This window comes from Pelodiscus sinensis, chromosome 5 (assembly GCF_049634645.1).
Source record: "Pelodiscus sinensis isolate JC-2024 chromosome 5, ASM4963464v1, whole genome shotgun sequence".
Lineage (NCBI taxonomy): Eukaryota > Metazoa > Chordata > Testudines > Trionychidae > Pelodiscus > Pelodiscus sinensis.
In genome coordinates, this window is record NC_134715.1 from 63,563,975 (window position 1) to 63,577,857 (window position 13,883).

Consider the following 13,883-nt stretch of genomic DNA (forward strand, 5'->3'; position numbering starts at 1 on the left):
AAGATCTTAGATATGGATTCTGACCTGATCATTGCAAAGTATTCATGATCAGTATAAAGGCAGTATGCATACCAATGACCTGATAATTTAGGAAAAAATCCCATTAGCAAGAAAGCCGAAGCAAAGATATAGTGCAATATGTTTTGTTCTAAGAAAAAATCATTTTTGAAACTAGATTTTCATAAAATGCTTGGAGAATAACCATGGATACGTGAGAAAGACACAGGAAATCAAATATTTATTTTGTCTTTGATTGCTATGGAATATATTCATTATAAGCAGTTTCCCTGCCACTTTTAGAAGAAGAGAAGGAAAGACAAACTGGCTTAGTTGGTTACTAATAATCAATTACTGAAGAAAAGCTTCCTTATGTGAGTAGCTGGCTGAGCTCACCAGTAGTAGTAGGCCCTGCAGGTAATCAGCCTACATCCTTCTCTGCTTCTTCAGCAGGGATTGTTGTGGTAACAGAAAACAATGTTGAAGCTGTGAATACTAAAAATATCTATTTTACTACAAAGGCAGACAATTTAATTTGTTCCATTAACCACTCCTAACTTTCAATATTTTAAGGATTCCCAATTAGGCAACGACAACAGAAATAAATAGAAAAGTGGTAGCTTCCTGCACCAAAGTTATTTCAGGCTCTGGCAATCTCTGTAAATTTCCACACTCACCTGCAAAAGAGACCCCACACCAGAAAAACTAAGGGCTACATTTTGACATGACATTGAGCGGTACCTTCCTTATTAAGTGGTCCTATTGAATTCAGTGGAACACGCAGGGTTAAGATTAACACAATTAAAAAAATGGTCAATAAAAAAATTCACAGGATCAATGATCAATCCAGTAACCCAGAATGGGGGATGAGAGAATGACAGCTGGGGACTGACAGACTGAGCTCCAGTGCTGCAGGGAGCACAGACCCAGTCCTAGTCACAGCCATAGAATGTGGGGATGCACAGCTGACAGCTGAAGAGGTCACAGGGGTTTGGTAAAATCATGAAGTCCATTACTTCTGTGACCAAATCATATACTTGGTCATGGTTTAAACTACTATTCAACGTAATTGAACAAATCCGAATCTGGCCCTTAGTTAAGATAGAGTTAAGGTTGTAAATAACTCTCTATTAACTTACATCAACATTTTTAGAACGTTGTAACTACAACAAAAACAAACATTGGAAATGAGGAAATTCAGAAATAAGTGTGGGACAGCTGTGCAAAGTATGTGTGAAATTCCATATTTATTATGTCTCTCTGATTTCCTTTCCAAATGTGCAAAATACACAACTGGAAATATCCCCATATGAGATATTATGCGACATCACCCAAACTGAAGATTCTGCAGGCCAAATTAAACTCTGATTTCATCTATGCATCTTCAGTGTCTTCCAATCCCATTGCCTTCCATGAGGTTTTCACACAGGAACCTGTTCTGGTTGTTAGTGCACAAACGGAAGGGAATCCACTCTAGAATAAAAAGACTTTAAATGTGAAAGTCTGGAGTTTGAAAGGTTGCACAGTACTTAAGTAGAAATATTTATCTCTGCAGAATCAGGTCCTAAAGTGCCGTATTTAATGTGTTAATAGGAAGTTTAATTTGAAGTTTGGGGGGTATGTGTGCATGGATGTGGAAATATTTTGGAGGACTTAATCACTTGCTAGAAAAACACCGTAGATTATTAAGGATTGACTTTTAGTAGAAATCTCTGGTGTGAACTGCAGGTGTAGGAGGGGAAGGAAGAGAGAGAGTGAGTGGTTACAAATATACACATTAAGTCTGTATGATGACCCATAGTCTTCCTGCCTACAAGATCAACAAATACATGGTGTGAAATCAACAAAGGAAGTAAGAAAATACTTTAATTAACTTTGGACATTAGAGTTAGCAATTAGAAATACTTGTCAAGTAAGTCATCTGTCTGCACATCAGTCTCCTAGTCTGTTAAATGTAGGTAACAGTCTCTGAATAAAAAAAGTGACATGTAGTGGAGGTGCTAAGATTTATTATTGAAAGAGGAACCAATGAGTCCTCCATTGAATAAATTCACTGATGTGAACATGTCAAACATAATTTATTCAAAACCCCAGGGTTTTTTTTTTCATGTTTCTCTAACGCAAGAAGCTTTTTTTTCTTTGTCTGTATAGTTTAGCTTTATTCATTTCCTCATACTGTCATTGTGGTAGTATCAGCTTATACATGGTAAATAAATATTTGCTCTCTTTAAACCACAGAATGTTTTGATTATAGTAGTATTCCAAAGCTCTATGAAGAGATATGCACAGAAGAGCTGTAAATAAAACCCACTTGCTATGAAAAATACATATCTTGTTTTGATATTTTAATTTTGTTTCATCTCTTCTAGCAGTGTTCTAGTTCAAGTTTCTGAGCACTGGAGATGACTGTTACCTGTCTAACTCATTTCTCTGTGAACACAAGGTGTTTATGATGCCAACTATGTACCTTTTTGTGACTCAGCTTGAAATAAAGCATCCTACCTTTCCCATCAAGATTAGTCCTTGACTGCATTCCCAAAGAGAAAAGTCAGTCAATTATCCAAAGTCCAATATAATACAGAGCTAATCCCAAAGTAGTACACTGGGTTCTACAGTATGTGTAGAGCTGATGGTGATAATAGGGAGAGGGTGGGAAAAATCTACAATCTGGCTAATCTTTTTCTTATCTCCCAATCCTTGTGTTATGGGTTGTCTGCCCTGGGCTTCCAAAATCAGATTACACTTTGTTCACACTGGACCTAATGCTTCTCTCTAATAAACAATGAAGTTTCACCACTATATTGGCTGTCCTGCACATGTCAAAAAGGCTGCATTTGGTGATGAAGCTTCACATTTCAACTTAAAACTTGAAAAGGAGAGCTATGTTACATTTATCTCCAGGACATACACCATGCAAGGGAACATGTAACTCGGAAAAAGAATATATTCCTGATTATGAGAAAATTGCTATCAAGTCTCAAAGCTAAAATCTTGAGAGAGTTAAATAGATTTTTCCACTTGTGGAAAACAAATTGTATTTTAGACTGCTTTCTGTTACCTGTTTGTTCTTTTGTCTAGCACAAAGTTTTATTGTAGGAGGCAAATGTTTAATATTTAAGAGAAGTATGGTACAGTATCTGAAGGGGAGAAGGTATGTCTCAGTGCAGTTTCCTATGGAAATACAAAATAGCAGAATGAAATCTTTAAAAATTTTGAAAATAAGGCCTATAGGGAGAGATTGAAACAGGACCAAAAATGAAGTGATATAACCAAAAATCTGTCTTTAGTTTTGCAAACTTTTAGCTGTGTGACTAGCACACTTCAAATGTGAATGGAAACCATGCATTTATTGCTGAAAATATAAGGGATTGACTTCTGTGTCTCACCATTTCAATGTAATAGTCTCTGCAAGGGTTGTGCTTTAGAATGCTGATATTTAACATTTGTGAAAGGATAAATAATGTATTGGGTATATTTCTAATGCATCCATTTCACAGTGTGGCCTAGTGGTCTGAGTATGGAACTTGGAAGCTTAGGAGAAACTAGTTCTAATTCTGTCCCTTCCACTGACCAACTATATGATCTTGAATGGTGGTAATAATAATACAGGTTGGACCTGGGGATGTAAGTGTCTAGTCGACTATTCAATTAAGCAAAAATGTATCGGATAGTCGACACACTAGTTGACTAGTCGCTTCCCCCACCTTGCTGCTTCTATCATAAAGAGGCAGCAAAGGGGGGAAATGGAAGAGGTCCTGGAGGGACCCAGCTTAAAAGCCTGTTTCCCCCAGCTCTAGTTCCATGGGAGGGTGCGGGGGGGGGGGGGGGGGGCTCTTGTGTATTTCAAAGCAGAAGCACCTATATGGAGCCTGGACCCAGCGCAGGACTCATTGGTTCCTCTTTACAATATACCTTCAGGAATCCCACTGCTAAGGCCTAGTCTATACTAAAAGGAAGATCATGTTGATGCTGGTGAAATGGCCCTTCAAATACAATCCACTAGAACCTGCATCATCATCATGAAGTACCTCCTGAGGCTTATGTGCCCTTTGGCAAGGTGGTTGGATGCCAAGATAGGGATGTGCATTCCATCTCTTGCTCCACCACAGTTAGGAAACCCTGTAATGATTATGAAGGTTATCCATCACCCTGGGGATTAAGGGGTTAATTACACCTAGCCAGGTGGAGTGACCAATAGGAATGTAGGTGGGACTTTCAAACTGGGACAAAGGAATTTGGGTTTTTTCCTTTCTCCCTTTTGTCTCTGAGTGAGTTCTCTGCAGCTACAGAGAGGGAAAAGCATGTCTCTCTCTCTCTCCAAGACACCATTCTTCATTTTCTGTAAGTAGGGTAAAGTTTAGGTAGTTTCGTTAGGTTTTATTGTTTTAAGGATTGGGTATGGGATCTGAGATCTGGCACTGTTTAAAAGATGTTTTGGCTTTTCTTTGTAATTAAGTTCTAGGCCCATGGAGTTTCTCCATGAGTATATTTTGTTACCTTCCTATCTAGTCATTATGCTTGCAACAGGAATATTGTTGTAATAATAAAAGTTCTTTCTTTTCTTTTTATTAACCTGGCATTGGTTAATTGTGTGCCCTGATTTTTATTTTAGGGGTGAGATTTCCCAAATGATCTTTCCCCTGGTTTCTTTAGCAACATTTGGGTGGTGGCAGCGGAAGTTTTATTCCCAAGATCTAGGTTTTTAAGATTTTTGGGGGAAGTTTTATACCAAAGCCTGGTAGATAAGGCTTTGGGGTACACTTGCTGGCCCCCACTTCTGCATTTATCATGCCAGAATAGGGAAGGAGCCATGAAAAACTCTATTGAGGCAAAACCCTCCACTATAGCCTATGTTTTCCAGAATCACTATCCTTCATAGCAGAAGGCTATTGATTGTTAGCTACTTGGATCACAGCATCCCCCACTCCAAATTGATTCCCAACTGACTGGTAGCTGTCTGGTATTGAAAACTTCCACAGGGCAATTGCTACTCACTTCTGAACTGTCAGAGTAGGTCTCATTCTGATATTGTTGCAGGGGAAAGCAATTAGCAAACTTCGATGAAAATGGCCTTGTGCATGCAAAAGTTTTGCTGCCACTGCTGCTTATCCCATAGCTGCATAACTGTGTGGTCCCACCAGTCTGTGCTTGTCTTACAGCACCAGAACTGGTGTTCCACAGTGTCCAAAGGATGGAATGCCACCATAACCTGCCAATCACTTATCTCAAGTGCTTCACAGAAAAGTCTGTTCATAGCCTCTTGAAATGCTTCCTCATTCTGGCAGGCCCTAGATAGCCTCTGGGCATACTGCACCATAATGCGCATGATGTTTGCAGGACCATACATGTTCCTGAACCAGGGAGTCCTGATTGGGAGCCCCAGTGGCAAGAGGACTGGTGGCTCAGAGCCTGGCAGCACCGGGGCTGGGACTGGGTAGCACAGCCAAGACCGAGGACGAGGCAGCTGCAACAGCTCCAGTAGTGGAGGTGGGGCCAGGGATGCAGCAGCCCTGGTATCAGGGTCAAGAACTCGGCATGTGCTGGGGTCACAGCAGCATGGCAGCCTGACAGGGAGGTGACTAGGGCTGGAAGCAAGGAGGAGAGGTGGGGTGGGTGTGCAGTAGCAGGGGACCTCCCCATGTCTGGCAAATTCCCTTGTTTGGGACCAGTCAGGTCCGAAGGGGGCCGGACCAGAGAGGTCCAACCTTTAGTAGTATTTAATCCATTGGACACAAGGTGAAACTGAGGCCATGTGTTCAATATCATAATAAATACCCTGCACTTGTGGGAATGGACACACAACTATAAATACTCAGGGTACATCTACACAGCAGCCTTATTTTGGAGTAACTGACGTTATTCCAAAATAACATAGTGAGCATTTACATTTAAACGCCTTTATTTCAAAGTAATATTGAGCTGGAGGACTTGTTACTCCAACTCATGTAATCCTCATTTCATGAGGACTAAGGGAGGTCGAAGGAAGAGTGTTCTTCCTTGGACTTCCTGCCATGAAGATGGCACCAAACACCAAATTAAGCTATTTCAGCTTCAGCTACACAATTGACGTAGCTGAAGTTGTGTAGCTTTATTCGACTTTAGCCCTGCTGTGTAGAAGTACCCTCAGAGGTTAAAATAGTGTTCCAAACAAAAAATATCCTTGTTGGCCTTAGAATATACATCTTGCTATCATCTGTACTTTCTTTCCACAAAGTTAAACTATCCATAGCAAACAATCAGAATTATTCTAAACCCATAAGATAACTGTGACAGGCTGCCATTTACTATCACCACCCACATATTCAAACTCCCACGCCTCTTTTCTAGTCAATCAGTCAGTTCCCAGATGCCAAACTATCGAAAACATTCTTCCAGCAGCAAGGTCAGATCTGCTGCATTCTCCAGAACATTTTGAAAATGGCTTGGTCTGTGAAACTGAGGTGTTTAGCCTGAGGTTAGATTATGCAGAAACATTGTTGTCATAGATCCCAGGTACTCATTCCTGATTCTGACGTATTTATGTGCATTCAGCTGGCTTGTCTGTGGGATCTTCTGTAAGCCTCCAAGGAGACAAGCTTATGGGACCTGGATTTGTTTATTGGTTTCACCTACTGAAGTGTGAAATTTCACTTACAGAAGAAGAATTCTTGCAAAAATCCATCATAAGAAGTAATGCCAGGACTCTTTGTGCAAGTATAAATCAGAACAGCGGTAAAGGAAGCAGAGGCAGAAATGATCTGAGACAGGAGGGCAGCAGGCAGGGTGGGGAACCTATGGCCTGTGGGCCGAATCCGACTTGTGGCTTGCTTTGATCTGGGCCATGAGGGTTGAGGCTTCCTCTCCCTCCATAGGGAGGCAAGCCTGCTCTGGCGCTCCAGCCATATGAGGAACATCCCGGCTGTAGCACCAGTGCTGGCTCCCTGCGCCTCACAGGCTCAATCCAGGCAAACTGGGGCTAGATCCTGTCCAAAGGGAAGTGGCTCCATGGAACTGTTCACTGCAGGCACCACCCATGTTGCTACCATTGTCTGAATCTCGGGAGCAGTGGGAGGCAGTGCCCTGTAGCTCTCAGAACCACATGGGTTGCCCTGAGCTGTACCACGTAGGATCTTGAACCTCCAAATTCCCTCACCCCCAGCACATTCCCTCATCCCCCCTCTCACCAAGACTCCTCATTCTGCTCCTGCACCCCCTTCCAGACTCCATGCCCCACCCTCCCTCCTTCTAGACACCTTTCTTGCATCTCCTTCCCACCCAGACCCCACCCCTCAAGCTTACTCCTGTGCCTTACCTCTTGCCCAGACCCCAGAGCCCTACAAAATCGATTAGCCCCAGTCCCCCTAGGCTCTGGGATGGAGCTTCAGGGTAGTGAGGTGTATGTCTTTCTTCTGCTTCTTAGTTGGGGCCACATCTGTGAGGGTTTTCTTATTTCTCCTCACTAGAGGGGTGGGGAGAGGCAGGTCAGAGAGGGTGTTTGTCTTTTTTTGCTTCTCACGTATGTGGCTCCTGATTGATTTTTTTTCCCCTGTGGATCAGTGGCCCCCAATCTCCCACCCCGATGTAGTGTCCACCAAGCAGATCTCTATTTTGTGGGGATTTAGGCTGTATGAAGGACAGATTTCTTGCTATACAATAACAGGACCTTTTTCTCTTGTCAGTTAGTGAGAGCTGCAGTGGTGCAATGGAAATGTTTGCGTGGGGGAGTTATAAGTCATAGTCCTTCTCGCCTCCTAGACTATACTCCTACACATTCCTTTTTAAAATCGTGTATGTATTTATAAAAATGCTTGGTGTGGTTACATTGGTGACATTTCTGATATTTAAAAACAACAAAAACAGATCCTTTATAAAAGGGCAGGCTCTCCAAGCATTCTGATTCCCTGGGGAGTTCCTCTGTTTGTCCTTACCAGCTGGGTAACCACAGTTACATGCATGTGGAGATGCTGTAGTCATGGGTGCTGTAGAAGTGTACTTGCTGCATAGGTATCTGAGTGGATGATAGACAGTGCACTTGTCCCCATTAAAAGGAATATATGTTAATCAGAATTGGATGTTTGTAGGCTTTTGCTTTCCACACTGGCTCCTGTATTCAAGAAGCACAGCACATGCTAACAATCTTATTATAAATACTTTGAGGGAAGTGTTTTAAGTGAATTTGCTTTCTGTGTCCATGGGATGTATATATCTACATGCCTCCCTCTGAATTCTAACAAGGACTAATTATGTGGTTTTAGTATTGTGTAAATATCTGTCACTTAGGAACTGGAGTAAGCCTTCCAATCCATTTCACACAGGCCACCCAGCAGCCATCAGATAACTACTGATCTCAGTAGTTACAATTGTTTTCAATGTAACCGCTAAGATTTTTTTTCCTTTAAACGTTTTATTATTGTCTTACATTTAACAAATACCCATATTTAATCCTATTGTATTTAAAGGTTGCTACAAAAGTTATATATGCATATTTTAAGACTCAAAAGGAAATTTCCCTTGAATAATAGTATCTGAGCAAGTACATGGTTTGGAGACCAGTTCATGAAGTAGTAACCTACAGTGAAAGAGAAGCTAAATAAAGCGTTAACTGTGGTCAGTATTTCACTGTTTTGGAAAGGAAAAGGATTATGCTTGAGGGATGACAGCTGCTTTTGCTTTTTATATCTGAACATTGGCTACAGTTTTCAGTATATGGTTTATCCATTTTTGTTTTGCTTTAGTAATTTCATTGGTGAGCATTTCAGATAATAAAGTAAAGCTATTGGACTGGAATGTTAGATGTGAGCTATAGTCTGATGATATTTAAGATGAACTCTTTTCACAGTTGCTCTGAAGCAATGTCAAACTAATGATGTAATTAAGATATATAAGATAATGCAAAACTAATGCTGAAGCAACAGGAAAACATCTGAAAATACATACCTCTCAAATTAAGCCAAGAAAAAGTAAGCCAGAGATTTAATAAATGCTATTTTTATTACACAATAAAATCAAAATATTTTAATTGGTGTATAAAATTTTATATACAATAGAAATTGTTTTGTAAATTACTTACAGGCCAAGTTAATTTTGTTCATTAATTGAAAAGCATTTGTCTGATGGATTTAGATGAATTGAGGTGGGGAGGGGCGTATAAAGAAACATTGTCTTAAGTGTGAGTTAATTATTAGACAAACTTGCACTCCTTCATGCTGTGATAGGAAAGGAGATAAGGTCTTAACCATCTGTTCTGAAGGTCCTGAGTTTAAATTGCCATGGGAACCAAAGCATGGTGCTAATGGGAGGGGAGGAATTTGTTTGGGAAACTGTCTTTGCTTCAGGGAAACAAACAAAAAAAAATGTACATACACATGTTCGTAAGAAAAGATTGCCCTTAGCTTATCTCCTTTCCTGTGGCTTTTAAACTTTGGCTTAAATTTGGTGGCATTGAAACTTAGTCTTTTATAAAGCAAACTGGTCTCTAGGTGGTAATAACAGCTTAGAACTTATTTTTTGTGTTTCATCTTACACTGTACTTTAAGAGCAGTCTCTTCAGTTTAGTCTAATCTCAATATTCTGTTTAAATTCTAGTTTTCAGCCACATTTAGTGAGGTACCATTGATGCCAAAAGAGGAACCACCATAATGACTATTGGCAAGGATGCTGTAGAAGGGAGAGACCTAATGCCCAGTGACTTAACCAGTAGGCACTGCTGCCACTATACGCTGTCTTATCACACAGCCTAGCCATATCTGCATTTCAGTGGTAGGTGATTAATTTCTGTAAAAATAAATTGACTAGATATAGAGATTCATTGAAAAAGCACTTCTGATTATTTGAGCAGAAAGGCCATAAAGTAAGATAATTTAAGCAAAATATTAATAGTTATTTAACTTTTATGCTCTGGTGCTTCCTAAAATTTGATTTTCATGAGGACTGACCTCTAACAAAAGCGTTCCAATATTTGGAATGTCTAAAAAATTGAGCATATATAACACTGGTGGGGTTCATTTTAGCAAAAAAGTTCCCTAATTTGAGTGAATGGAATAAAAATGGAACTGGCAAAAGTAGCTGATGCCTCCCTAGTGAAAAGGCTAAAAGTGAGAGAGCAGGGTGTTTCTTTGTAAACTGGCAATATTGCTTAGTGGAGATATTTCTTTAAAGTACTGGGGTGGAGGAGATGTTTTGATCTTGCTTCTACCCTGTCTGCAGCGCTGGGACTCCTACATTATCTCCTGTGTGGGCATCAAATCCCTGGTTTCAGGGTTTACCCACGTTGCCATCTCAGGCTTGAGCCTTTTGTGATGTTTGCAACTTTTATCTGGAAACCAAGAGGTTGCTAATAAGCAACGTCCACTGCAATTAGTTTTGGGGAGCCCATTTCAAAGGGGTATTTTATTTACATGTTGCTAATTCCTTACTTTTTCTTTACCTTAAGTTCCTAAAGTGGATGTTTTGTAATTGTTTCCTTAAACAGTTTTCTAATGGTTAATAGCATTTCAGAAATTGCATTGATTTTTTTCTAAGACATTCCACATTTAAAACACTCCTCTATGATGAAACAGAACAAGTCCAAAGACTCATTAACATCTTTGTTGTGGGAACAACACAAATGTGAACAGAAAATAGATAAGCAAATATGTATATATTTGTAATTAAAACTGAATTCTGATATGAGACTAGAACTCAAGAAAGCTGAAATGCTTTGACTGGGCTATAGGCCTCCATCAAGTAGGACTTGTGCTCCTAAGTCATTTAGATGTTTTCAAAATCCTGTGCTTAGGTAACTAAATATGAGATCAGCATCCAGATGTTTAAAAGTGTTTAGAAGAATCTCCATCTTCAGAGATTAAGAGCAAGTTAGACAAGCACTTGTCAACTCCTACTTTGAATGCAGGGGACTGGACTCTTGAGGTCCCTTCCAGTCCTACAGCTCAATGATTCTATAGGATGCCTAAAGATGTAGATAGACACCTAGTGGGATGTTCAAAAGCAGATAGGCACCCAACTGCCATTGACTTCAAGGTATGTAACTGCATCTTCAAGCTCTACCTAATTCTAGGGTCCTATTTTTGAATGATTTCACCGGGTTAAACAATTCACATTAAATTTGTTAATATATTGAGATACAGGTTGAACTTCTCTAATCTGGCATCCTTGGGATCTGACCATTTCCAAACAAGAGAATTTTCTGGATGAGGGGAGGTCAGTATTGTCTAGCAACATTACCAACACTTCCACTGCTTACTGGGCTGTTAGAGGACATTTAGGGGTAAATTAGAGCTAAATAAGAGCCCAGAACTGAGAGCTAGGACTGGTGACTGCAAACAAACTTTATGGGACTGAGGGAAACTTGGCCACACCCATTATAAATGGACATCTGGCTAACTAAAATAATTCTGGACAATGGATGTTCCCAGACCTGAGAGTTCTGGACTAGAGAGGTTCAACCTGTGTTTTGATTTGGTTGACTTGATTTAAACTAAGTAATGTTTTACTCTTACCACTGAATGAATTTGAATTGACAAAGATTTATGTTTAGTTCCAGATGCAATAAACACTTATGCACATGTTTTACTCTAGGGACATGAAGTTAAGGGGGGGCTATTCACGATCTTAAGATTACCCACTGAAGTGTCTCCAGGATCAGGAACTTTGTTTTGGGAAGAGGGGTAAATTTAGAGTTTTTTTCCCCCCTATAGCAGTTATGTAAAATTAATAAGCCCTGGTCTACACTACGGAGTTATTTTGAAATAACCCCCCTTATTTCAAAATAATAAGTGGAATGTCCACAGTAACAAACCTGTTATTTCAAATTAATGGGCTGGTCATTTCAAAATCTGTACTCCTGCTTTCCTTGGGGAATAAGCTTATTTTGAAATAGTTATTTCAGGAGTTATTTTGAATTTAGTTATTTTGAAATAATTTACTAGTTTATTCATGCCCTTAGACATCAGTAGTGGAATTTAATGAAAGGACACATAATTTAGTTTGATACGTTTTAGTCTAACATGGCAATAGCAAAAATATTCAGCTTAGCTTTGCAAAACATCAACCTGATTTAAATGAATAATTTTTTTTAAAAATCCAAGGATTTAAAATTAGTCATTTAATTAATATGACTTTAAGCTTCTTCACCTTACAAAGTTGAAAAAGAATTTGAGATAAAGGAGGTGTGCACTATGCTCATCTGTGAGCACTCACTTTCTCATATGGAAATTTGGTTCATTTTTTATTTTTATCTAAAATAAAGAAGTACCAATTGAACAAAGCACCCTTTGCTTTTAATGTTTCGAAAACATAACAATAGGTCTCAGCTATGTGAATCACAGAGATGGGAAAGTCTGATGTCATTCTCCACTGGGATTGTTTCCTGTAGTATATTCTAGATTGTTTTTTTGTCCAATCTAATTTTAAATGATTCAGATGATGGAATTTCCACTACTTCCCTGGGGAGTCTATTGCACAGTGTGATGACCACACTGTTAGTCTTTCATAGTTGTTTAGCCTCATGACTGATCAGTGCAGTCTGAGGTGTTGTAGCCCCACACAATTGCAGTGGGATCCCAGTGCAGTGGGACTGACTAGCTGCTTTCAAAGATGTGTGGCTTTTGAGGTTTGCAGACTAGAATTTCCCCTTCCTTCAGAAGGCATGATAGCCTATTTGGATGTGAAGGGGTTCTTGAGATCTTTGATTCTTGAGATCAGTTTTGCCTTACATAATTTGCATAGCATGAAGTATCTTATTTCAATTTTATTTCACAAGAGCTTATTTTGAAATTTGGTGCATCTACACAGTGCCAAATTTTGAAAGAATGTAACATACCTTAACCCGATGCCGAAATAGCGTCCTGTTATTTAGAAAAATATTTCAAAATAATGGGCAGCTTGTTAAGGTGTAGTATAGCTATTTTGCAATACCTCTGGTATCCCAAAATAGCCGTGCTATGTAGATGTACCCAAGTAGATGTTGTTGGACATCTTCCTTATTATTAATGGATTGAAAAGTATTTCATGATCTCATCCTGCTTCTTTTGAAACACCGAACAGAAATATTTTCAGCACCAGTTTTAAAAAATTTACTGTTTCTATCTAGTAATGGGCACATACCACTGCAAGGAATTCTTTTGTTTCTGATTTTTTTTTTAAAAAAAAAAAACCCTCCTTGATGTTTACCTTGCTAGCTATACATTTTTTTTCTTGATGTCTTTAGCTTCCCTTACTACATACTTCAAAACTTCTGATTGTGTTGATTGCTATCTATTTTTTCCATTTTTTATATTTATATAAATTATACATATATTATTAAATTACAGAGTGTTTACAAGGTCTTCATTATTTTTCTACACATTTTTTACATTTTAAACCATCCAGTAGAACATTATTAAAAGAAATTTTATTTCCTTTTATACATTTAATACATGTAATACATTTGTCTCTCTTTTTATTTTGAAATATTAATAAAATCCTCTTCCTCTAAAGCCCTTGGTTTGCATTAATTCATAATGCTTTTTTCAGCTACTTTAGTATTATCCCTGCAAGCTTTAATTGACTGCAAAGTCGTGGTTGATTCTTTCCCTTTCTCCTTTCACAGTACAGATGGTTGTTATTTATTGTTAATGCTGTTATTTATTGCAGTTTGGCAGTGTGCTTGGTGCTGTACATAATGCAAAGGAATACATAATACCCTTTTTGGAAGGAGGATTGTTTAAAATTTGTTACTGGTAATGGTGTGTGGGATTGCTTCTAGAGGACAAAACAATTACAAAAAGTAGAGAGTAGTAATGCAAACACATGGAACTTACAAAACAGTACTTAACAGTATTTTATAATAGTGATATTTCAACCCTAATGAAAAGTCATGTAAAGGAAAGGCAAGATCCTATATTATGCTGAGCACTTCTGTAAGGTGC

General features: G+C 38.9%; 1 protein-coding gene across 3 annotated transcripts in view; it reads left to right on the plus strand.

Annotated features, from left to right (window-relative positions):
- The window catches only part of TLL1 (tolloid like 1), a 397,022-nt gene that overhangs the window by 137,640 nt on the left and 245,499 nt on the right, over positions 1-13,883 (plus strand). Inside the window, exon 1 of one of the 3 annotated variants that reach the window (XM_075930163.1) lies at positions 9,562-9,735. The exons of the other annotated variants lie outside the window; for them this stretch is intronic. The gene's annotated coding sequence lies outside the window, so the exon portion shown is untranslated. Of the gene's footprint in view, positions 1-9,561; positions 9,736-13,883 lie in introns of those variants that run through there. 3 annotated transcript variants of the gene reach the window in all.